The sequence below is a fragment of the Spermophilus citellus genome (genome assembly GCF_964194105.1).
Source record: "Spermophilus citellus genome assembly, chromosome: X".
Classification (NCBI taxonomy): Eukaryota; Metazoa; Chordata; class Mammalia; order Rodentia; family Sciuridae; genus Spermophilus; species Spermophilus citellus.
Window position 1 is genome coordinate 55,455,227 of NC_138190.1, and position 19,698 is coordinate 55,474,924.

Here is a 19,698-nt window from a genome sequence, read left to right on the forward strand (position 1 = left end):
CCTCTTGATGTAGCCCTAAGCAGTGACTGGCGAGAAACACTTTCATGGAAAGGGGTTGCCAAGCTTCCAAAAATTACGAATCTCCAGAAATCTCAGCAAATATTTTTTCACCCAAACTGCATGATACTTTCAGGTAATGATCAGTACACGAAGGCGACTTGGTTCCCCAAATTTCGTTCTTCTATGTTGAAGCGTTCATTTCCAGTAACAGTTTGAATTTTTAGGTTTCACTCTGTTTTCTCCTATATTGATAGATGTATTTGGAACTCTAAATCCAACACGGTTTGTGCTAGCTTCTTGAAACTTGACACAGTAAAGTAGTTTCACATTCTATCTCTATCTTTTGTTTCCTCTTGATGTAGCCCTAAGCAGTGACTGGCGAGAAACACTTTCATGGAAAGGGGTTGCCAAGCTTCCAAAAATTACAAAACTCCAGAAATCTCAGCAAATATTTTTTCACCCAAACTGCATGATACTTTCAGGTAATGATCAGTACACGAAGGCGACTTGGTTCCCCAAATTTCGTTCTTCTATGTTGAAGCGTTCATTTCCAGTAACAGTTTGAATTTTTAGGTTTCACTCTGTTTTCTCCTATATTGATAGATGTATTTGGAACTCTAAATCCAAGACGGTTTGTGCTAGCTTCTTGAAACTTGACACAGTAAAGTAGTTTCACGTTCTATCTCTATGTTTTATTTCCTCTTGATGTAGCCCTAAGCAGTGACTGGCGAGAAACACTTTCATGGAAAGGGGTTGCCAAGCTTCCAAAAATTACGAATCTCCAGAAATCTCAGCAAATATTTTTTCGACCAAACTAGATGATACTTTCAGGTAATGATCAGTACACTAAGGCGACTTGGTTCCCCAAATTTCGTTCTTCTATGTTGAAGCGTTCATTTCCAGTAACAGTTTGAATTTTTAGGTTTCACTCTGTTTTCTCCTATATTGATAGATGTATTTGGAACTCTAAATCCAACACGGTTTGTGCTAGCTTCTTGAAACTTGACACAGTAATGTAGTTTCACATTCTATCTCTATGTTTTGTTTCCTCTTGATGTAGCCCTAAGCAGTGACTGGCGAGAAACACTTTCATGGAAAGGGGTTGCCAAGCTTCCAACAATTACGAAACTCCAGAAATCTCAGCAAATATTTTTTCACCCAAACTGGATGATACTTTCAGGTAATGATCAGTACACGAAGGCGACTTGGTTCCCCAAATTTCGTTCTTCTATGTTGAAGCGTTCATTTCCAGTAACAGTTTGAATTTTTAGGTTTCACTCTGTTTTCTCCTATATTGATAGATGTATTTGGAACTCTAAATCCAACACGGTTTGTGCTAGCTTCTTGAAACTTGACACAGTAAAGTAGTTTCACATTCTATCTCTATGTTTTGTTTCCTCTTGATGTAGCCCTAAGCAGTGACTGGCGAGAAACACTTTCATGGAAAGGGGTTGCCAAGCTTCCAAAAATTACAAAACTCCAGAAATCTCAGCAAATATTTTTTCACCCAAACTGCATGATACTTTCAGGTAATGATCAGTACACGAAGGCGACTTGGTTCCCCAAATTTCGTTCTTCTATGTTGAAGCGTTCATTTCCAGTAACAGTTTGAATTTTTAGGTTTCACTCTGTTTTCTCCTATATTGATAAATGTATTTGGAACTCTAAATCCAAGACGGTTTGTGCTAGCTTCTTGAAACTTGACACAGTAAAGTAGTTTCACGTTCTATCTCTATGTTTTATTTCCTCTTGATGTAGCCCTAAGCAGTGACTGGCGAGAAACACTTTCATGGAAAGGGGTTGCCAAGCTTCCAAAAATTACGAATCTCCAGAAATCTCAGCAAATATTTTTTCGACCAAACTAGATGATACTTTCAGGTAATGATCAGTACACTAAGGCGACTTGGTTCCCCAAATTTCGTTCTTCTATGTTGAAGCGTTCATTTCCAGTAACAGTTTGAATTTTTAGGTTTCACTCTGTTTTCTCCTATATTGATAGATGTATTTGGAACTCTAAATCCAACACGGTTTGTGCTAGCTTCTTGAAACTTGACACAGTAAAGTAGTTTCACATTCTATCTCTATGTTTTGTTTCCTCTTGATGTAGCACTAAGCAGTGACTGGCGAGAAACACTTTCATGGAAAGGGGTTGCCAAGCTTCCAAAAATTACGAATCTCCAGAAATCTCAGCAAATATTTTTTCACCCAAACTAGATGATACTTTCAGGTAATGATCAGTACACTAAGGCGACTTGGTTCCCCAAATTTCGTTCTTCTATGTTGAAGCGTTCATTTCCAGTAACAGTTTGAATTTTTAGGTTTCACTCTGTTTTCTCCTATATTGATAGATGTATTTGGAACTCTAAATCCAACACGGTTTGTGCTAGCTTCTTGAGACTTGACACAGTAAAGTAGTTTCACATTCTATCTCTATGTTTTGTTTCCTCTTGATGTAGCCCTAAGCAGTGACTGGCGAGAAACACTTTCATGGAAAGGGGTTGCCAAGCTTCCAAAAATTACGAATCTCCAGAAATCTCAGCAAATATTTTTTCACCCAAACTGCATGATACTTTCAGGTAATGATCAGTACACGAAGGCGACTTGGTTCCCCAAATTTCGTTCTTCTATGTTGAAGCGTTCATTTCCAGTAACAGTTTGAATTTTTAGGTTTCACTCTGTTTTCTCCTATATTGATAGATGTATTTGGAACTCTAAATCCAACACGGTTTGTGCTAGCTTCTTGAAACTTGACACAGTAAAGTAGTTTCACATTCTATCTCTATGTTTTGTTTCCTCTTGATGTAGCCCTAAGCAGTGACTGGCGAGAAACACTTTCATGGAAAGGGGTTGCCAAGCTTCCAAAAATTACAAAACTCCAGAAATCTCAGCAAATATTTTTTCACCCAAACTGCATGATACTTTCAGGTAATGATCAGTACACGAAGGCGACTTGGTTCCCCAAATTTCGTTCTTCTATGTTGAAGCGTTCATTTCCAGTAACAGTTTGAATTTTTAGGTTTCACTCTGTTTTCTCCTATATTGATAAATGTATTTGGAACTCTAAATCCAAGACGGTTTGTGCTAGCTTCTTGAAACTTGACACAGTAAAGTAGTTTCACGTTCTATCTCTATGTTTTATTTCCTCTTGATGTAGCCCTAAGCAGTGACTGGCGAGAAACACTTTCATGGAAAGGGGTTGCCAAGCTTCCAAAAATTACGAATCTCCAGAAATCTCAGCAAATATTTTTTCGACCAAACTAGATGATACTTTCAGGTAATGATCAGTACACTAAGGCGACTTGGTTCCCCAAATTTCGTTCTTCTATGTTGAAGCGTTCATTTCCAGTAACAGTTTGAATTTTTAGGTTTCACTCTGTTTTCTCCTATATTGATAGATGTATTTGGAACTCTAAATCCAACACGGTTTGTGCTAGCTTCTTGAAACTTGACACAGTAATGTAGTTTCACATTCTATCTCTATGTTTTGATTCCTCTTGATGTAGCCCTAAGCAGTGACTGGCGAGAAACACTTTCATGGAAAGGGGTTGCCAAGCTTCCAACAATTACGAAACTCCAGAAATCTCAGCAAATATTTTTTCACCCAAACTGCATGATACTTTCAGGTAATGATCAGTACACGAAGGCGACTTGGTTCCCCAAATTTCGTTCTTCTATGTTGAAGCGTTCATTTCCAGTAACAGTTTGAATTTTTAGGTTTCACTCTGTTTTCTCCTATATTGATAAATGTATTTGGAACTCTAAATCCAAGACGGTTTGTGCTAGCTTCTTGAAACTTGACACAGTAAAGTAGTTTCACGTTCTATCTCTATGTTTTGTTTCCTCTTGATGTAGCCCTAAGCAGTGACTGGCGAGAAACACTTTCATGGAAAGGGGTTGCCAAGCTTCCAAAAATTACGAATCTCCAGAAATCTCAGCAAATATTTTTTCACCCAAACTAGATGATACTTTCAGGTAATGATCAGTACACTAAGGCGACTTGGTTCCCCAAATTTCGTTCTTCTATGTTGAAGCGTTCATTTCCAGTAACAGTTTGAATTTTTAGGTTTCACTCTGTTTTCTCCTATATTGATAGATGTATTTGGAACTCTAAATCCAACACGGTTTGTGCTAGCTTCTTGAAACTTGACACAGTAAAGTAGTTTCACATTCTATCTCTATGTTTTGTTTCCTCTTGATGTAGCCCTAAGCAGTGACTGGCGAGAAACACTTTCATGGAAAGGGGTTGCCAAGCTTCCAAAAATTACGAATCTCCAGAAATCTCAGCAAATATTTTTTCACCCAAACTGCATGATACTTTCAGGTAATGATCAGTACACGAAGGCGACTTGGTTCCCCAAATTTCGTTCTTCTATGTTGAAGCGTTCATTTCCAGTAACAGTTTGAATTTTTAGGTTTCACTCTGTTTTCTCCTATATTGATAGATGTATTTGGAACTCTAAATCCAACACGGTTTGTGCTAGCTTCTTGAAACTTGACACAGTAAAGTAGTTTCACATTCTATCTCTATGTTTTGTTTCCTCTTGATGTAGCCCTAAGCAGTGACTGGCGAGAAACACTTTCATGGAAAGGGGTTGCCAAGCTTCCAAAAATTACAAAACTCCAGAAATCTCAGCAAATATTTTTTCACCCAAACTGCATGATACTTTCAGGTAATGATCAGTACACGAAGGCGACTTGGTTCCCCAAATTTCGTTCTTCTATGTTGAAGCGTTCATTTCCAGTAACAGTTTGAATTTTTAGGTTTCACTCTGTTTTCTCCTATATTGATAAATGTATTTGGAACTCTAAATCCAAGACGGTTTGTGCTAGCTTCTTGAAACTTGACACAGTAAAGTAGTTTCACGTTCTATCTCTATGTTTTATTTCCTCTTGATGTAGCCCTAAGCAGTGACTGGCGAGAAACACTTTCATGGAAAGGGGTTGCCAAGCTTCCAAAAATTACGAATCTCCAGAAATCTCAGCAAATATTTTTTCGACCAAACTAGATGATACTTTCAGGTAATGATCAGTACACTAAGGCGACTTGGTTCCCCAAATTTCGTTCTTCTATGTTGAAGCGTTCATTTCCAGTAACAGTTTGAATTTTTAGGTTTCACTCTGTTTTCTCCTATATTGATAGATGTATTTGGAACTCTAAATCCAACACGGTTTGTGCTAGCTTCTTGAAACTTGACACAGTAAAGTACTTTCACATTCTATCTCTATGTTTTGTTTCCTCTTGATGTAGCCCTAAGCAGTGACTGGCGAGAAACACTTTCATGGAAAGGGGTTGCCAAGCTTCCAAAAATTACGAATCTCCAGAAATCTCAGCAAATATTTTTTCACCCAAACTGCATGATACTTTCAGGTAATGATCAGTACACGAAGGCGACTTGGTTCCCCAAATTTCGTTCTTCTATGTTGAAGCGTTCATTTCCAGTAACAGTTTGAATTTTTAGGTTTCACTCTGTTTTCTCCTATATTGATAGATGTATTTGGAACTCTAAATCCAACACGGTTTGTGCTAGCTTCTTGAAACTTGACACAGTAAAGTAGTTTCACATTCTATCTCTATGTTTTGTTTCCTCTTGATGTAGCCCTAAGCAGTGACTGGCGAGAAACACTTTCATGGAAAGGGGTTGCCAAGCTTCCAAAAATTACAAAACTCCAGAAATCTCAGCAAATATTTTTTCACCCAAACTGCATGATACTTTCAGGTAATGATCAGTACACGAAGGCGACTTGGTTCCCCAAATTTCGTTCTTCTATGTTGAAGCGTTCATTTCCAGTAACAGTTTGAATTTTTAGGTTTCACTCTGTTTTCTCCTATATTGATAAATGTATTTGGAACTCTAAATCCAAGACGGTTTGTGCTAGCTTCTTGAAACTTGACACAGTAAAGTAGTTTCACGTTCTATCTCTATGTTTTATTTCCTCTTGATGTAGCCCTAAGCAGTGACTGGCGAGAAACACTTTCATGGAAAGGGGTTGCCAAGCTTCCAAAAATTACGAATCTCCAGAAATCTCAGCAAATATTTTTTCGACCAAACTAGATGATACTTTCAGGTAATGATCAGTACACTAAGGCGACTTGGTTCCCCAAATTTCGTTCTTCTATGTTGAAGCGTTCATTTCCAGTAACAGTTTGAATTTTTAGGTTTCACTCTGTTTTCTCCTATATTGATAGATGTATTTGGAACTCTAAATCCAACACGGTTTGTGCTAGCTTCTTGAAACTTGACACAGTAATGTAGTTTCACATTCTATCTCTATGTTTTGATTCCTCTTGATGTAGCCCTAAGCAGTGACTGGCGAGAAACACTTTCATGGAAAGGGGTTGCCAAGCTTCCAACAATTACGAAACTCCAGAAATCTCAGCAAATATTTTTTCACCCAAACTGCATGATACTTTCAGGTAATGATCAGTACACGAAGGCGACTTGGTTCCCCAAATTTCGTTCTTCTACGTTGAAGCGTTCATTTCCAGTAACAGTTTGAATTTTTAGGTTTCACTCTGTTTTCTCCTATATTGATAAATGTATTTGGAACTCTAAATCCAAGACGGTTTGTGCTAGCTTCTTGAAACTTGACACAGTAAAGTAGTTTCACGTTCTATCTCTATGTTTTGTTTCCTCTTGATGTAGCCCTAAGCAGTGACTGGCGAGAAACACTTTCATGGAAAGGGGTTGCCAAGCTTCCAAAAATTACGAATCTCCAGAAATCTCAGCAAATATTTTTTCACCCAAACTAGATGATACTTTCAGGTAATGATCAGTACACTAAGGCGACTTGGTTCCCCAAATTTCGTTCTTCTATGTTGAAGCGTTCATTTCCAGTAACAGTTTGAATTTTTAGGTTTCACTCTGTTTTCTCCTATATTGATAGATGTATTTGGAACTCTAAATCCAACACGGTTTGTGCTAGCTTCTTGAAACTTGACACAGTAAAGTAGTTTCACATTCTATCTCTATGTTTTGTTTCCTCTTGATGTAGCCCTAAGCAGTGACTGGCGAGAAACACTTTCATGGAAAGGGGTTGCCAAGCTTCCAAAAATTACGAATCTCCAGAAATCTCAGCAAATATTTTTTCACCCAAACTGCATGATACTTTCAGGTAATGATCAGTACACGAAGGCGACTTGGTTCCCCAAATTTCGTTCTTCTATGTTGAAGCGTTCATTTCCAGTAACAGTTTGAATTTTTAGGTTTCACTCTGTTTTCTCCTATATTGATAGATGTATTTGGAACTCTAAATCCAACACGGTTTGTGCTAGCTTCTTGAAACTTGACACAGTAAAGTAGTTTCACATTCTATCTCTATGTTTTGTTTCCTCTTGATGTAGCCCTAAGCAGTGACTGGCGAGAAACACTTTCATGGAAAGGGGTTGCCAAGCTTCCAAAAATTACAAAACTCCAGAAATCTCAGCAAATATTTTTTCACCCAAACTGCATGATACTTTCAGGTAATGATCAGTACACGAAGGCGACTTGGTTCCCCAAATTTCGTTCTTCTATGTTGAAGCGTTCATTTCCAGTAACAGTTTGAATTTTTAGGTTTCACTCTGTTTTCTCCTATATTGATAAATGTATTTGGAACTCTAAATCCAAGACGGTTTGTGCTAGCTTCTTGAAACTTGACACAGTAAAGTAGTTTCACGTTCTATCTCTATGTTTTATTTCCTCTTGATGTAGCCCTAAGCAGTGACTGGCGAGAAACACTTTCATGGAAAGGGGTTGCCAAGCTTCCAAAAATTACGAATCTCCAGAAATCTCAGCAAATATTTTTTCGACCAAACTAGATGATACTTTCAGGTAATGATCAGTACACTAAGGCGACTTGGTTCCCCAAATTTCGTTCTTCTATGTTGAAGCGTTCATTTCCAGTAACAGTTTGAATTTTTAGGTTTCACTCTGTTTTCTCCTATATTGATAGATGTATTTGGAACTCTAAATCCAACACGGTTTGTGCTAGCTTCTTGAAACTTGACACAGTAAAGTACTTTCACATTCTATCTCTATGTTTTGTTTCCTCTTGATGTAGCCCTAAGCAGTGACTGGCGAGAAACACTTTCATGGAAAGGGGTTGCCAAGCTTCCAACAATTACGAAACTCCAGAAATCTCAGCAAATATTTTTTCACCCAAACTGCATGATACTTTCAGGTAATGATCAGTACACGAAGGCGACTTGGTTCCCCAAATTTCGTTCTTCTATGTTGAAGCGTTCATTTCCAGTAACAGTTTGAATTTTTAGGTTTCACTCTGTTTTCTCCTATATTGATAGATGTATTTGGAACTCTAAATCCAACACGGTTTGTGCTAGCTTCTTGAAACTTGACACAGTAAAGTAGTTTCACATTCTATCTCTATGTTTTGTTTCCTCTTGATGTAGCCCTAAGCAGTGACTGGCGAGAAACACTTTCATGGAAAGGGGTTGCCAAGCTTCCAAAAATTACAAAACTCCAGAAATCTCAGCAAATATTTTTTCACCCAAACTGCATGATACTTTCAGGTAATGATCAGTACACGAAGGCGACTTGGTTCCCCAAATTTCGTTCTTCTATGTTGAAGCGTTCATTTCCAGTAACAGTTTGAATTTTTAGGTTTCACTCTGTTTTCTCCTATATTGATAAATGTATTTGGAACTCTAAATCCAAGACGGTTTGTGCTAGCTTCTTGAAACTTGACACAGTAAAGTAGTTTCACGTTCTATCTCTATGTTTTATTTCCTCTTGATGTAGCCCTAAGCAGTGACTGGCGAGAAACACTTTCATGGAAAGGGGTTGCCAAGCTTCCAAAAATTACGAATCTCCAGAAATCTCAGCAAATATTTTTTCGACCAAACTAGATGATACTTTCAGGTAATGATCAGTACACTAAGGCGACTTGGTTCCCCAAATTTCGTTCTTCTATGTTGAAGCGTTCATTTCCAGTAACAGTTTGAATTTTTAGGTTTCACTCTGTTTTCTCCTATATTGATAGATGTATTTGGAACTCTAAATCCAACACGGTTTGTGCTAGCTTCTTGAAACTTGACACAGTAAAGTAGTTTCACATTCTATCTCTATGTTTTGTTTCCTCTTGATGTAGCCCTAAGCAGTGACTGGCGAGAAACACTTTCATGGAAAGGGGTTGCCAAGCTTCCAAAAATTACGAAACTCCAGAAATCTCAGCAAATATTTTTTCACCCAAACTGCATGATACTTTCAGGTAATGATCAGTACACGAAGGCGACTTGGTTCCCCAAATTTCGTTCTTCTATGTTGAAGCGTTCATTTCCAGTAACAGTTTGAATTTTTAGGTTTCACTCTGTTTTCTCCTATATTGATAAATGTATTTGGAACTCTAAATCCAAGACGGTTTGTGCTAGCTTCTTGAAACTTGACACAGTAAAGTAGTTTCACGTTCTATCTCTATGTTTTATTTCCTCTTGATGTAGCCCTAAGCAGTGACTGGCGAGAAACACTTTCATGGAAAGGGGTTGCCAAGCTTCCAAAAATTACGAATCTCCAGAAATCTCAGCAAATATTTTTTCGACCAAACTAGATGATACTTTCAGGTAATGATCAGTACACTAAGGCGACTTGGTTCCCCAAATTTCGTTCTTCTATGTTGAAGCGTTCATTTCCAGTAACAGTTTGAATTTTTAGGTTTCACTCTGTTTTCTCCTATATTGATAGATGTATTTGGAACTCTAAATCCAACACGGTTTGTGCTAGCTTCTTGAAACTTGACACAGTAAAGTAGTTTCACATTCTATCTCTATGTTTTGTTTCCTCTTGATGTAGCCCTAAGCAGTGACTGGCGAGAAACACTTTCATGGAAAGAGGTTGCCAAGCTTCCAAAAATTACGAAACTCCAGAAATCTCAGCAAATATTTTTTCACCAAAACTGCATGATACTTTCAGGTAATGATCAGTACACGAAGGCGACTTGGTTCCCCAAATTTCGTTCTTCTATGTTGAAGCGTTCATTTTCAGTAACAGTTTGAATTTTTAGGTTTCACTCTGTTTTCTCCTATATTGATAAATGTATTTGGAACTCTAAATCCAAGACGGTTTGTGCTAGCTTCTTGAAACTTGACACAGTAAAGTAGTTTCACGTTCTATCTCTATGTTTTGTTTCCTCTTGATGTAGCCCTAAGCAGTTACTGGCGAGAAACACTTTCATGGAAAGGGGTTGCCAAGCTTCCAAAAATTACGAATCTCCAGAAATCTCAGCAAATATTTTTTCACCCAAACTAGATGATACTTTCAGGTAATGATCAGTACACTAAGGCGACTTGGTTCCCCAAATTTCGTTCTTCTATGTTGAAGCGTTCATTTCCAGTAACAGTTTGAATTTTTAGGTTTCACTCTGTTTTCTCCTATATTGATAGATGTATTTGGAACTCTAAATCCAACACGGTTTGTGCTAGCTTCTTGAAACTTGACACAGTAAAGTAGTTTCACATTCTATCTCTATGTTTTGTTTCCTCTTGATGTAGCCCTAAGCAGTGACTGGCGAGAAACACTTTCATGGAAAGGGGTTGCCAAGCTTCCAAAAATTACGAATCTCCAGAAATCTCAGCAAATATTTTTTCACCCAAACTGCATGATACTTTCAGGTAATGATCAGTACACGAAGGCGACTTGGTTCCCCAAATTTCGTTCTTCTATGTTGAAGCGTTCATTTCCAGTAACAGTTTGAATTTTTAGGTTTCACTCTGTTTTCTCCTATATTGATAGATGTATTTGGAACTCTAAATCCAACACGGTTTGTGCTAGCTTCTTGAAACTTGACACAGTAAAGTAGTTTCACATTCTATCTCTATGTTTTGTTTCCTCTTGATGTAGCCCTAAGCAGTGACTGGCGAGAAACACTTTCATGGAAAGGGGTTGCCAAGCTTCCAAAAATTACGAAACTCCAGAAATCTCAGCAAATATTTTTTCACCCAAACTGCATGATACTTTCAGGTAATGATCAGTACACGAAGGCGACTTGGTTCCCCAAATTTCGTTCTTCTATGTTGAAGCGTTCATTTCCAGTAACAGTTTGAATTTTTAGGTTTCACTCTGTTTTCTCCTATATTGATAAATGTATTTGGAACTCTAAATCCAAGACGGTTTGTGCTAGCTTCTTGAAACTTGACACAGTAAAGTAGTTTCACGTTCTATCTCTATGTTTTATTTCCTCTTGATGTAGCCCTAAGCAGTGACTGGCGAGAAACACTTTCATGGAAAGGGGTTGCCAAGCTTCCAAAAATTACGAATCTCCAGAAATCTCAGCAAATATTTTTTCGACCAAACTAGATGATACTTTCAGGTAATGATCAGTACACTAAGGCGACTTGGTTCCCCAAATTTCGTTCTTCTATGTTGAAGCGTTCATTTCCAGTAACAGTTTGAATTTTTAGGTTTCACTCTGTTTTCTCCTATATTGATAGATGTATTTGGAACTCTAAATCCAACACGGTTTGTGCTAGCTTCTTGAAACTTGACACAGTAAAGTAGTTTCACATTCTATCTCTATGTTTTGTTTCCTCTTGATGTAGCCCTAAGCAGTGACTGGCGAGAAACACTTTCATGGAAAGAGGTTGCCAAGCTTCCAAAAATTACGAAACTCCAGAAATCTCAGCAAATATTTTTTCACCAAAACTGCATGATACTTTCAGGTAATGATCAGTACACGAAGGCGACTTGGTTCCCCAAATTTCGTTCTTCTATGTTGAAGCGTTCATTTTCAGTAACAGTTTGAATTTTTAGGTTTCACTCTGTTTTCTCCTATATTGATAAATGTATTTGGAACTCTAAATCCAAGACGGTTTGTGCTAGCTTCTTGAAACTTGACACAGTAAAGTAGTTTCACGTTCTATCTCTAAGTTTTGTTTCCTCTTGATGTAGCCCTAAGCAGTTACTGGCGAGAAACACTTTCATGGAAAGGGGTTGCCAAGCTTCCAAAAATTACGAATCTCCAGAAATCTCAGCAAATATTTTTTGACCCAAACTAGATGATACTTTCAGGTAATGATCAGTACACTAAGGCGACTTGGTTCCCCAAATTTCGTTCTTCTATGTTGAAGCGTTCATTTCCAGTAACAGTTTGAATTTTTAGGTTTCACTCTGTTTTCTCCTATATTGATAGATGTATTTGGAACTCTAAATCCAACACGGTTTGTGCTAGCTTCTTGAAACTTGACACAGTAAAGTAGTTTCACATTCTATCTCTATGTTTTGTTTCCTCTTGATGTAGCCCTAAGCAGTGACTGGCGAGAAACACTTTCATGGAAAGGGGTTGCCAAGCTTCCAAAAATTACGAATCTCCAGAAATCTCAGCAAATATTTTTTCACCCAAACTGCATGATACTTTCAGGTAATGATCAGTACACGAAGGCGACTTGGTTCCCCAAATTTCGTTCTTCTATGTTGAAGCGTTCATTTCCAGTAACAGTTTGAATTTTTAGGTTTCACTCTGTTTTCTCCTATATTGATAGATGTATTTGGAACTCTAAATCCAACACGGTTTGTGCTAGCTTCTTGAAACTTGACACAGTAAAGTAGTTTCACATTCTATCTCTATGTTTTGTTTCCTCTTGATGTAGCCCTAAGCAGTGACTGGCGAGAAACACTTTCATGGAAAGGGGTTGCCAAGCTTCCAACAATTACGAAACTCCAGAAATCTCAGCAAATATTTTTTCACCCAAACTGCATGATACTTTCAGGTAATGATCAGTACACGAAGGCGACTTGGTTCCCCAAATTTCGTTCTTCTATGTTGAAGCGTTCATTTCCAGTAACAGTTTGAATTTTTAGGTTTCACTCTGTTTTCTCCTATATTGATAAATGTATTTGGAACTCTAAATCCAAGACGGTTTGTGCTAGCTTCTTGAAACTTGACACAGTAAAGTAGTTTCACGTTCTATCTCTATGTTTTGTTTCCTCTTGATGTAGCCCTAAGCAGTGACTGGCGAGAAACACTTTCATGGAAAGGGGTTGCCAAGCTTCCAAAAATTACGAATCTCCAGAAATCTCAGCAAATATTTTTTCACCCAAACTGCATGATACTTTCAGGTAATGATCAGTACACGAAGGCGACTTGGTTCCCCAAATTTCGTTCTTCTATGTTGAAGCGTTCATTTCCAGTAACAGTTTGAATTTTTAGGTTTCACTCTGTTTTCTCCTATATTGATAGATGTATTTGGAACTCTAAATCCAACACGGTTTGTGCTAGCTTCTTGAAACTTGACACAGTAAAGTAGTTTCACATTCTATCTCTATGTTTTGTTTCCTCTTGATGTAGCCCTAAGCAGTGACTGGCGAGAAACACTTTCATGGAAAGGGGTTGCCAAGCTTCCAAAAATTACGAATCTCCAGAAATCTCAGCAAATATTTTTTCACCCAAACTGCATGATACTTTCAGGTAATGATCAGTACACGAAGGCGACTTGGTTCCCCAAATTTCGTTCTTCTATGTTGAAGCGTTCATTTCTAGTAACAGTTTGAATTTTTAGGTTTCACTCTGTTTTCTCCTATATTGATAGATGTATTTGGAACTCTAAATCCAACACGGTTTGTGCTAGCTTCTTGAAACTTGACACAGTAAAGTAGTTTCACATTCTATCTCTATGTTTTGTTTCCTCTTGATGTAGCCCTAAGCAGTGACTGGCGAGAAACACTTTCATGGAAAGGGGTTGCCAAGCTTCCAAAAATTACGAATCTCCAGAAATCTCAGCAAATATTTTTTCACCCAAACTAGATGATACTTTCAGGTAATGATCAGTACACTAAGGCGACTTGGTTCCCCAAATTTCGTTCTTCTATGTTGAAGCGTTCATTTCCAGTAACAGTGTGAATTTTTAGGTTTCACTCTGTTTTCTCCTATATTGATAGATGTATTTGGAACTCTAAATCCAACACGGTTTGTGCTAGCTTCTTGAAACTTGACACAGTAATGTAGTTTCACATTCTATCTCTATGTTTTGTTTCCTCTTGATGTAGCCCTAAGCAGTGACTGGCGAGAAACACTTTCATGGAAAGGGGTTGCCAAGCTTCCAAAAATTACGAATCTCCAGAAATCTCAGCAAATATTTTTTCACCCAAACTAGATGATACTTTCAGGTAATGATCAGTACACTAAGGCGACTTGGTTCCCCAAATTTCGTTCTTCTATGTTGAAGCGTTCATTTCCAGTAACAGTTTGAATTTTTAGGTTTCACTCTGTTTTCTCCTATATTGATAGATGTATTTGGAACTCTAAATCCAACACGGTTTGTGCTAGCTTCTTGAAACTTGACACAGTAAAGTAGTTTCACATTCTATCTCTATGTTTTGTTTCCTCTTGATGTAGCCCTAAGCAGTGACTGGCGAGAAACACTTTCATGGAAAGGGGTTGCCAAGCTTCCAAAAATTACGAATCTCCAGAAATCTCAGCAAATATTTTTTCACCCAAACTGCATGATACTTTCAGGTAATGATCAGTACACGAAGGCGACTTGGTTCCCCAAATTTCGTTCTTCTATGTTGAAGCGTTCATTTCCAGTAACAGTTTGAATTTTTAGGTTTCACTCTGTTTTCTCCTATATTGATAGATGTATTTGGAACTCTAAATCCAACACGGTTTGTGCTAGCTTCTTGAAACTTGACACAGTAATGTAGTTTCACATTCTATCTCTATGTTTTGTTTCCTCTTGATGTAGCCCTAAGCAGTGACTGGCGAGAAACACTTTCATGGAAAGGGGTTGCCAAGCTTCCAAAAATTACAAAACTCCAGAAATCTCAGCAAATATTTTTTCACCCAAACTGCATGATACTTTCAGGTAATGATCAGTACACGAAGGCGACTTGGTTCCCCAAATTTCGTTCTTCTATGTTGAAGCGTTCATTTCCAGTAACAGTTTGAATTTTTAGGTTTCACTCTGTTTTCTCCTATATTGATAAATGTATTTGGAACTCTAAATCCAAGACGGTTTGTGCTAGCTTCTTGAAACTTGACACAGTAAAGTAGTTTCACGTTCTATCTCTATGTTTTATTTCCTCTTGATGTAGCCCTAAGCAGTGACTGGCGAGAAACACTTTCATGGAAAGGGGTTGCCAAGCTTCCAAAAATTACGAATCTCCAGAAATCTCAGCAAATATTTTTTCGACCAAACTAGATGATACTTTCAGGTAATGATCAGTACACTAAGGCGACTTGGTTCCCCAAATTTCGTTCTTCTATGTTGAAGCGTTCATTTCCAGTAACAGTTTGAATTTTTAGGTTTCACTCTGTTTTCTCCTATATTGATAGATGTATTTGGAACTCTAAATCCAACACGGTTTGTGCTAGCTTCTTGAAACTTGACACAGTAATGTAGTTTCACATTCTATCTCTATGTTTTGTTTCCTCTTGATGTAGCCCTAAGCAGTGACTGGCGAGAAACACTTTCATGGAAAGGGGTTGCCAAGCTTCCAACAATTACGAAACTCCAGAAATCTCAGCAAATATTTTTTCACCCAAACTGCATGATACTTTCAGGTAATGATCAGTACACGTAGGCGACTTGGTTCCCCAAATTTCGTTCTTCTATGTTGAAGCGTTCATTTCCAGTAACAGTTTGAATTTTTAGGTTTCACTCTGTTTTCTCCTATATTGATAAATGTATTTGGAACTCTAAATCCAAGACGGTTTGTGCTAGCTTCTTGAAACTTGACACAGTAAAGTAGTTTCACGTTCTATCTCTATGTTTTGTTTCCTCTTGATGTAGCCCTAAGCAGTGACTGGCGAGAAACACTTTCATGGAAAGGGGTTGCCAAGCTTCCAAAAATTACGAATCTCCAGAAATCTCAGCAAATATTTTTTCACCCAAACTAGATGATACTTTCAGGTAATGATCAGTACACTAAGGCGACTTGGTTCCCCAAATTTCGTTCTTCTATGTTGAAGCGTTCATTTCCAGTAACAGTTTGAATTTTTAGGTTTCACTCTGTTTTCTCCTATATTGATAGATGTATTTGGAACTCTAAATCCAACACGGTTTGTGCTAGCTTCTTGAAACTTGACACAGTAAAGTAGTTTCACATTCTATCTCTAGGTTTTGTTTCCTCTTGATGTAGCCCTAAGCAGTGACTGGCGAGAAACACTTTCATGGAAAGGGGTTGCCAAGCTTCCAAAAATTACGAATCTCCAGAAATCTCAGCAAATATTTTTTCACCCAAACTGCATGATACTTTCAGGTAATGATCAGTACACGAAGGCGACTTGGTTCCCCAAATTTCGTTCTTCTATGTTGAAGCGTTCATTTCCAGTAACAGTTTGAATTTTTAGGTTTCACTCTGTTTTCTCCTATATTGATAGATGTATTTGGAACTCTAAATCCAACACGGTTTGTGCTAGCTTCTTGAAACTTGACACAGTAAAGTAGTTTCACATTCTATCTCTATGTTTTGTTTCCTCTTGATGTAGCCCTAAGCAGTGACTGGCGAGAAACACTTTCATGGAAAGGGGTTGCCAAGCTTCCAAAAATTACGAATCTCCAGAAATCTCAGCAAATATTTTTTCACCCAAACTGCATGATACTTTCAGGTAATGATCAGTACACGAAGGCGACTTGGTTCCCCAAATTTCGTTCTTCTATGTTGAAGCGTTCATTTCTAGTAACAGTTTGAATTTTTAGGTTTCACTCTGTTTTCTCCTATATTGATAGATGTATTTGGAACTCTAAATCCAACACGGTTTGTGCTAGCTTCTTGAAACTTGACACAGTAAAGTAGTTTCACATTCTATCTCTATGTTTTGTTTCCTCTTGATGTAGCCCTAAGCAGTGACTGGCGAGAAACACTTTCATGGAAAGGGGTTGCCAAGCTTCCAAAAATTACGAATCTCCAGAAATCTCAGCAAATATTTTTTCACCCAAACTAGATGATACTTTCAGGTAATGATCAGTACACTAAGGCGACTTGGTTCCCCAAATTTCGTTCTTCTATGTTGAAGCGTTCATTTCCAGTAACAGTTTGAATTTTTAGGTTTCACTCTGTTTTCTCCTATATTGATAGATGTATTTGGAACTCTAAATCCAACACGGTTTGTGCTAGCTTCTTGAAACTTGACACAGTAATGTAGTTTCACATTCTATCTCTATGTTTTGTTTCCTCTTGATGTAGCCCTAAGCAGTGACTGGCGAGAAACACTTTCATGGAAAGGGGTTGCCAAGCTTCCAAAAATTACGAATCTCCAGAAATCTCAGCAAATATTTTTTCACCCAAACTAGATGATACTTTCAGGTAATGATCAGTACACTAAGGCGACTTGGTTCCCCAAATTTCGTTCTTCTATGTTGAAGCGTTCATTTCCAGTAACAGTTTGAATTTTTAGGTTTCACTCTGTTTTCTCCTATATTGATAGATGTATTTGGAACTCTAAATCCAACACGGTTTGTGCTAGCTTCTTGAAACTTGACACAGTAAAGTAGTTTCACATTCTATCTCTATGTTTTGTTTCCTCTTGATGTAGCCCTAAGCAGTGACTGGCGAGAAACACTTTCATGGAAAGGGGTTGCCAAGCTTCCAAAAATTACGAATCTCCAGAAATCTCAGCAAATATTTTTTCACCCAAACTGCATGATACTTTCAGGTAATGATCAGTACACGAAGGCGACTTGGTTCCCCAAATTTCGTTCTTCTATGTTGAAGCGTTCATTTCCAGTAACAGTTTGAATTTTTAGGTTTCACTCTGTTTTCTCCTATATTGATAGATGTATTTGGAACTCTAAATCCAACACGGTTTGTGCTAGCTTCTTGAAACTTGACACAGTAAAGTAGTTTCACATTCTATCTCTATGTTTTGTTTCCTCTTGATGTAGCCCTAAGCAGTGACTGGCGAGAAACACTTTCATGGAAAGGGGTTGCCAAGCTTCCAAAAATTACGAATCTCCAGAAATCTCAGCAAATATTTTTTCACCCAAACTGCATGATACTTTCAGGTAATGATCAGTACACGAAGGCGACTTGGTTCCCCAAATTTCGTTCTTCTATGTTGAAGCGTTCATTTCCAGTAACAGTTTGAATTTTTAGGTTTCACTCTGTTTTCTCCTATATTGATAGATGTATTTGGAACTCTAAATCCAACACGGTTTGTGCTAGCTTCTTGAAACTTGACACAGTAAAGTAGTTTCACATTCTATCTCTATGTTTTGTTTCCTCTTGATGTAGCCCTAAGCAGTGACTGGCGAGAAACACTTTCATGGAAAGGGGTTGCCAAGCTTCCAAAAATTACGAATCTCCAGAAATCTCAGCAAATATTTTTTCACCCAAACTGCATGATACTTTCAGGTAATGATCAGTACACGAAGGCGACTTGGTTCCCCAAATTTCGTTCTTCTATGTTGAAGCGTTCATTTCTAGTAACAGTTTGAATTTTTAGGTTTCACTCTGTTTTCTCCTATATTGATAGATGTATTTGGAACTCTAAATCCAACACGGTTTGTGCTAGCTTCTTGAAACTTGACACAGTAAAGTAGTTTCACATTCTATCTCTATGTTTTGTTTCCTCTTGATGTAGCCCTAAGCTGTGACTGGCGAGAAACACTTTCATGGAAAGGGGTTGCCAAGCTTCCAAAAATTACGAATCTCCAGAAATCTCAGCAAATATTTTTTCACCCAAACTAGATGATACTTTCAGGTAATGATCAGTACACTAAGGCGACTTGGTTCCCCAAATTTCGTTCTTCTATGTTGAAGCGTTCATTTCCAGTAACAGTTTGAATTTTTAGGTTTCACTCTGTTTTCTCCTATATTGGTAGATGTATTTGGAACTCTAAATCCAACACGGTTTGTGCTAGCTTCTTGAAACTTGACACAGTAATGTAGTTTCACATTCTATCTCTATGTTTTGTTTCCTCTTGATGTAGCCCTAAGCAGTGACTGGCGAGAAACACTTTCATGGAAAGGGGTTGCCAAGCTTCCAAAAATTACGAATCTCCAGAAATCTCAGCAAATATTTTTTCACCCAAACTAGATGATACTTTCAGGTAATGATCAGTACACTAAGGCGACTTGGTTCCCCAAATTTCGTTCTTCTATGTTGAAGCGTTCATTTCCAGTAACAGTTTGAATTTTTAGGTTTCACTCTGTTTTCTCCTATATTGATAGATGTATTTGGAACTCTAAATCCAACACGGTTTGTGCTAGCTTCTTGAAACTTGACACAGTAAAGTAGTTTCACATTCTATCTCTATGTTTTGTTTCCTCTTGATGTAGCCCTAAGCAGTGACTGGCGAGAAACACTTTCATGGAAAGGGGTTGCCAAGCTTCCAAAAATTACGAATCTCCAGAAATCTCAGCAAATATTTTTTCACCCAAACTGCATGATACTTTCAGGTAATGATCAGTACACGAAGGCGACTTGGTTCCCCAAATTTCGTTCTTCTATGTTGAAGCGTTCATTTCCAGTAACAGTTTGAATTTTTAGGTTTCACTCTGTTTTCTCCTATATTGATAGATGTATTTGGAACTCTAAATCCAACACGGTTTGTGCTAGCTTCTTGAAACTTGACACAGTAAAGTAGTTTCACATTCTATCTCTATGTTTTGTTTCCTCTTGATGTAGCCCTAAGCAGTGACTGGCGAGAAACACTTCCATGGAAAGGGGTTGCCAAGCTTCCAAAAATTACAAAACTCCAGAAATCTCAGCAAATATTTTTTCACCCAAACTGCATGATACTTTCAGGTAATGATCAGTACACGAAGG